This window comes from Gavialis gangeticus, unplaced genomic scaffold, assembly GCF_001723915.1.
Source record: "Gavialis gangeticus isolate Ggan-Ray unplaced genomic scaffold, GavGan_comp1, whole genome shotgun sequence".
Classification (NCBI taxonomy): domain Eukaryota; kingdom Metazoa; phylum Chordata; order Crocodylia; family Gavialidae; genus Gavialis; species Gavialis gangeticus.
In genome coordinates this window covers 103706001-103713097 of record NW_017728992.1, presented here as the reverse complement: position 1 = coordinate 103713097, position 7097 = coordinate 103706001, and positions in this window count along the sequence as shown.

Below are 7097 nucleotides of genomic sequence, written 5' to 3'. Positions count from 1 at the left end.
TTCAGCCTCCACAAGAGAAGGCTGAGGGGGGATCTAGTGGCCTGTTACAAACTAGTCAGAAGGGACCAGCAGGCATTGGGGGAGTCCCTGTTCCCCCAAGCACTACCAGGAGTGACTAGAAATAACTGTCACAAGCTGGCAGACGGTAGATTCAGATTAGACATCAGGAGGCACTACTTCACTGTCAGGGCAGCTAGGATCTGGAACCAACTTCCAAGCGAAGTGGTGCTGGCTCCTACCCTAAGGGTCTTTAAGACAAGGCTAGACAATCACTTTGCTGGGGTCGTTTGACCCCAGTACTCTTTCCTGCCATGGCAGGGGGTCAGACTTGATGATGTGCTCAGGTCCCTTCCAGCCCTACTAACTATGAAACTATGAAACCCTTAACTCAAGGCCAATGGCTCCAGGAGGCCTGAGATGGTGTGGGGACCCAGAGGCCAAATCAACAGCCCCCAGAGGAAGGACTGTAAGTTACCGGGAACCCAGGTCCTGCAGGGGAGGCGCACCCAAGCAAGGGACCCTAGGGGGGAGTGGGCTTAGGGGGAGAAGACCCTATCCCGTTTGAGGGACCAAGTGATTGGAACTCAGATAGGGTTCATCTAATATCTGGTATAGTTATGTTTCCCATTCGATATCTATTGTTATTGTTGGCGTTATAAATAGTTGGGTATATTAATTATGTATAATGGGCTCTGTACGGATATGTTTATTAGCTATCCCACTTGTGGTATAAACTTGCTGGATGACTGTCCTGGGATCCACCCCTCTTCTGGGCCTGAGGCACGGGTACTTACCCAAATGCCCTCCCTAGGGTCGACTTCCTCCAGTTAACAGAACTTTACATGTATATTTGTATCTATATCTGTAATTATATCTATCTTAAAGAGTTTTATATATAAATGTTGGTAACTCAATACAATGTATATAATTAAGAGTTTTGGGCTTGAGCTAACTCTATAGATGAAAGAGGGATCCATTCAAAAATCCAGCATCCCTCTCACAGCACCCCCTCCTGCCTACCCATCCCATCTGATTGAGAATAGGGCACATCCTTGGGTGTATCCAGGTTACAAATTATATTTATATACGATATCTAAACAAATAACATAAACAATACCATCTAGGTAAATGCTATAAAACCTTATACCAGTGCTCCAGATACAGTTAAGTCACAGGTAAGTATCTAATCTGTAACAGATAAACCCCAAAATAAACGTAGAAAGTCAACAGGTAAACTATAGATAAGTATAGGTGAACAATAAATAAGCCACAAATAAATACAAATAAACAACAGGTGAAACAATAGCAAAGGGGGTCCCAGCAGAGCCCTAGGACTCTACTCATCTACTAATGTACAAACATGAGAATTCACAAAATATAAGGCATGACATCACACCACTTATGGTGCAAGAGCCTCAAAGATCAACTTAATCCCAAGGGGAAACCCCAGTGCCCTTGGGCTTTTCCCAAGCCCTTCAAGGAAGCTGGTAATTTCAGAGGGGCCCTCGCAGTGGGACCCCCACTTTCAGGAGCCCTTAACTAACCAGGGGGGACTCCCTCTCCCCTGTGGGAATCCTTTTTCCCCTGCAACTCATGGCTCCCAGACCTAGAGGGTGGCCCTCGTCCTCTGAGCCAAGCTGCTCTCTTGCCTGCGGTGGGCTTGGGGGGGGGGGAAGGGGAGGGATCGCTGTCCCCTGGAACAGGAGACCACTATGAAGGGATTCTGGGGCCTCTGGATCAGCCCTGTCTGCTGGCTCAGTAGCCCAAGTACCGTCTGGCTTCCTGGACTCAACCCGCACCGAAAGCCTAGCTGCTGGAGCTGTCCGCCATTCCCCGCTAATAGAAGTCTTCAGGGGCTCTTCTGGGCTACTGCTTCACCCTGCTGAACAGCTCTCCTCAGCTTTTCTAAGCCTCGCTCTTCTCTCTTCTCTGTCCCAGATGTGTCTCCCTCATGCTGGGCATGCAGCTCCTTTTATACTCTCCAAGGCTCCACCCCTGAGGTCTTCTGGACCTGACAGTGTTGCAGTCTACAATCAGGTCTGGAGGGAGCTCCTCTCCCCCTCCCCTCAGGAAAGGGGCATAACTTAACTCCTCTTGCTGCCTCCTGATTGGTGGATGGGCTCCACCAATCAAAATAGCAAAATCTCAAGCCTGGGACTCAACCCAAGCTCTGAAAGGCAAGCCTGCTACACTAAAATGCAATGTTTTTGTCTCAATGTATTTTCCTTCCTTCCCCAAATCTCCACTCTTGAAAACTTCCAAGGATGGAGTTTCCACAGTTTCTCTAGGAATCCTGTTCCAACTCTCAACCACCCTTGCAGTCAGAAAGGCCCCCCTAATTTCCAACATAAACATCCCTTGCTGCAGCTTGAGGCCATTGTTCCTAGTCCTATCCCTTATGGCCATAGAGAAAAGCCCATGTCTATCCTCTGTAATTCTGCTTCAGTATTTGAAGACTGTTATCAAATCTCCCCATAGTCTTCTTCACTAGTTCTTTCAGCCTGTCCTGATAAGTCTTGCCTCCCAGGAAATCATTCTTGTTGCTCTGTGCTGGGCTTTTTCCAAACTTTCCTCATCCTTCTTGAAGCGTGGGGCCCAAAGCTGAACACAGTACTCCAGGTGAGGTCTCACCAGAGCCAGATACACAGGCAACCCCCACTTAATGTTGTTTTGCTTACTGCTATTTCACTATAATGCTCATTTTTAATTGATACCTGATTTCACTTAGTGCTCAGTGAATTTCACTATAACACTCATGGTTACCATCTTCAGTCATTAAAACCAATTGCGGTCACCATCTTGGGTCATCAAATACTTTCAGTTTCGCTTAACACTTGGTTTTTCAGAAACCAATTAAGAGCACTAAGGGGGGGTTGCCTGTAATGGAAGAATCATCTTCTCTTAGTTTGCAAATAACACTCCTGTTAGCGCAACTCAGTATGCTGTTGGGGTTTTTTTTGCAACAAGAGCACGCTGTTGTCTCATATTCAGCTTAGGGTCTATTAATCCTTAGGTCTTTCTCTTCAGTACTGCGACATAGCCAATCATTCCTTGGTGTGAGGGTTCAGCCAGGACACAGGCAGCAGGGCCTGTGGATAAGCTCAGGGAGAGTAACCAAGTGGTCAGTTAGGTGGGGGTACAGGTTATCAGGGTCTGGATCAGTAGAGCAGAGATCTGAGGGTGCCTGTACAAGTGTGTGGAGGCTGCTCTGATGCGCTGTAATTACAGTGTGTCGGAGCGGACTCAATTAAAGAAGTCTGCTGGAGCATGCTAATTAGCATGCTCCAGCCAGCCTCCACATCTCATGTATTAGCTTCTCTGCACTTCAAAATGACAGAAGGGGTATATTAACTAAAGCTTGATCAACAAACTTTAGTTAAAGTGCTCCCACCACTGTTTTGAAGCATGGGGATGCTGATACACGAGACACTGTGGGTGCTTTAATTAGACAAGAGGCTGTGGGTACTCTAATTAAAGCATCCCCTCTGAAGCATGTGTAAAAAAGCCCTGAGAGACTTAGTCCAGTGTGCAAGCTGAGGTCAAAAGCAAGGAGAATCAGAGAGCCAGTACTGAATCCCAGGGAAGATCCAAGAGCAGGGTCAGAGAAATCCAAAGCCAAGTCAGAAGCTAGAAGAACCAGAGAAAGCAGTGAAAACAAGGCTTACTGAAGCAGACTGAGGCTGCTCTCAAGGTGTGCCTGCAACCTGATGCTGCAGGTGTGCTTAAAAAGTCTGAGTGACACTCTTAGCAGCTAATCCTGGCAGGGGAAACACCATGACCACTAAGACAGTTTTCCTAGTCACTGGGGATAACTGCTCTTCTGGCAAGGGTTAGTACCCGGGCAGAGGTAATGCCCACTTTATAGAAATGGGAGACTCCTCCCTAGCTTGCTTCTGCAACCATACAGCTGAGGGCAAGTGAAACTCGGAGACATCCGAACCCCAAGCCTCTGGGTTTCGGCCTGCACACAGGATGCCTGCCAAAGGATTTGAAAGCATCTGAAGCCCCAGGTGGGAGTGGAGGATGTTTGCCACTGGTAGGGCCACTTTTGGTTCTTGAATGACTCATAGATTTGTAATTGATTTGGCTGATTTGGTTTGGAACACAACAATTTTTCCTTAAAAAAAAAAAAAAATCTAGTTGCAAAGAACTGGGACAGTTGCATTAGCCTGGGTTCAAGGTCAGGTGGGGAAGCTCAAGAGCTCTGCCCAGCCGGCCTGACTGGTCGGAGGCCCAATCTGTATTTGTGCATGCAATTATCCTGTCTCAAGTGTAGGATTTTTCCCTTGTCCTTGTGGAATGTTTTCAATGAAAAGTCTGCTTATGGTTCTGTAGTGTTTGTAAAGAAAACCAGTTTGAGGGTTTCAAGAGAACTGGGCTTGGCCAGACTGGGCCAAGCTGTTAAAGTGTGGAAGATGGAAAGTCATTCCTCTCCGAGCCTGCCAGTTGGAATTACTGTCTGTGCCCTCCTTTTCCTTTCTCACAGGGGACAACGACCACCAGGAAACACATTTAAAAATCATCTGTGGCACATGGAGGAGTTGAGAGAAAGTTGTTGGTACATTTCAGCATGCCTCGTTAAAAACATCTCTAGGCACTACAAAGTGCATGTTATCAATATGCATATGTGATGTCTCTGAGGCAGAGTTGCCTTTAAGGTACATTTTCAGCAGGACAACATTTTCCCATGTGAGGCCAGGAACAACAGTGAATCATGTGTGTGGGAGGGAAAGACCTTCAGGTTATGTACAGTATTTATTCCCTTTTGTGTCTTGCTTTCCCCCCCCCCTTTTTTTATTAATGGCTTTTGCAATTACTGGTAACAGTAGCTGGCAGAAAGTGGTGTGTCTCACAGTCAGATTGTTTAAGGGGAGAGGTTGTATGTTCAGGGAAATGAAATGGTTGTTTATAGCACTGGAATAGGGAAGTTTCTCGGGAAGCTCAGCCCCAGAAGTGGGAGTCAATCTTGGTGTTGTTGGGGGCTGGAGTTCTGCTCCCAGGATGAGGAGGTTGGGGTATCACCTTACCTGGCACTATAGAAACTCAAATGCAAATATAGAAAGTAAGCTTGGAAAGGCATTTTGCACATCAACATTTTAAAAATTCTTACTGAAGATATCAGCAAGGGGATACAGATGATCTCTATTTTGCTTCCCAGGTAATAGGAGGAAAGAATAGCAACCTGTTCATCTAAAACTGTGAGCCATGGTTAAAATGCTTTCATTTGTATTTCTCACCTTCTTAAAGAAAGCTGCACCCTGAAGATGCCAGCAATGGTAAATACTACCAAAACAGACTGAAGAAATAAAGTGATTCATGTGTTATAAGTAGGCTTGGCAGAATTTGATTTTTATTTTTTAATAATTTCAACTGATAATATCGATGTTTATTTTAAAGCATTTATTTCCAATTTTATTTATTTAAATGTTCAAGGTTGTGTGAAATTAGAGGCATGGGGGGCAGACAATTTATTAATGACAACGTTAACTACTGTAGGAGTGGCAGCTCGCTGGTCCGTAGCTCCTTCATCCAATTTGTCACTTCCTTTTCCTTTGTTCCCAGTCCCCTGGGGTTTCTGGGAGTTGCAGTCCAAACTACAGTCAGCACAGTTCTGTAGGACTGCTCCTCCTGTCATCACACACTCCAGCAGCCATCATTTTTCTTACTTTGCCTTTCTATAAATTTTGATTATTAACAATGGAAATATTTTTCTCGGTCTGTGAGTGTGAGGTGAAATCAATGTTTATTAACATTTACTGATAAAAATAGAATAATGCCAAGCCTAAGTTTCAGTAAATAATTGATAATTTCTTGGTTAGGATGACTGTTATGGCTAGCCGTGGCAATTCCTAAGCACTAACCAAAAACTGTGAATTGACATGCTCAGTGTCAGACAGTAAAGAGACAGCGAGATGCTTTTGATTGTGGTAACCATACATTCATGAAGGGATTGGCTGAGAGGGGACTGCAAGTCACGTACTTCCACCCCTTGTATATATGTAAGATGCACTATGCCTAAGTTCTCCCACCCAGATACTCAATACATTATTGCTGAGTGAGACAGACAATAAAGCTAAATCTGAAATAGAAGAGCCATTATATCTCAGGGGGTGAGTTCTGGAGAAAGGATTATATAAAAGTGCTATTTGAAATAGATCTATGAAGCTGACAGCAAAATGGCAATACAACCAAGATAAGGTAGCAGATATCTTAAGACAACCGGGTTAATGATATTGCTATGCCATACTTAGAAGGTATTTATTTGTATTATGGTGGTATCTAGACACCCCAGTTGAGACTAGACCAATGGCCTGTACACACCTAGAGTAGGAGAAAAATCCTTGCTTTGAAGAGCTTACGGGCAAATAGCTATAAAGCAAGGGGTATAATGTCTGGGCAGAGTGAGCCGTGTAATTGCCTGTTTGTGAATGTCTTGCTAGTTTCAAGATTTTTTTCCTGGTTTGATCCAATGGCTTTTGTTTAACATTTCTGTTGGGAAGGGGATAGATAAACAGGGAGCAACTGGATAGTGGAGGGAATCACTGAAGAGAGTGGTGTAAAGGCAGAGGCATAACACAAGCTCTTTCAGTGAATGGCAGTACTGTGGCAAGGAAGTTTGGTGCCTGGGGCAAGGTCTGCAGCAGCAGCCCATCTTCACCCTGCACACAGATCCAGGGTGCACCCCACCCCCATGCTTGTCTGGGAATACACACAGCGGCAGGAACCACCCTCCCCCCATTCCTGCGCACCCCCCCCCCAAATGAGCCACTCGCAGTTCTGTCCTATGCCCTGCCCCAGCTGAGCAGTGCCTGTTGGTGCTCCTTCACTTCAGTGCCCGGGGCAGTTGCCCCAATTGCCCACCACCCCCCTTGCTCTGGCACTAGTGACTGGGGTGCAGAGAAAGGAGGGGAAGAGGAAGAGGAAGAGGAAGAGGAAGAGGAAGAGGAAGAGGGGTCTGACCTGCTGGGGCTCTCCTTACTTGAGTGGCAGCTGCTGCTGCTGCTGCTATAGCAGTACAGACCACTGAAAGACAGGCAGTGGCATGGGCTTCCTGGGGGCTGCTGCTGGTGCCCCATTTGGTCCCTCACCCCCAGGAG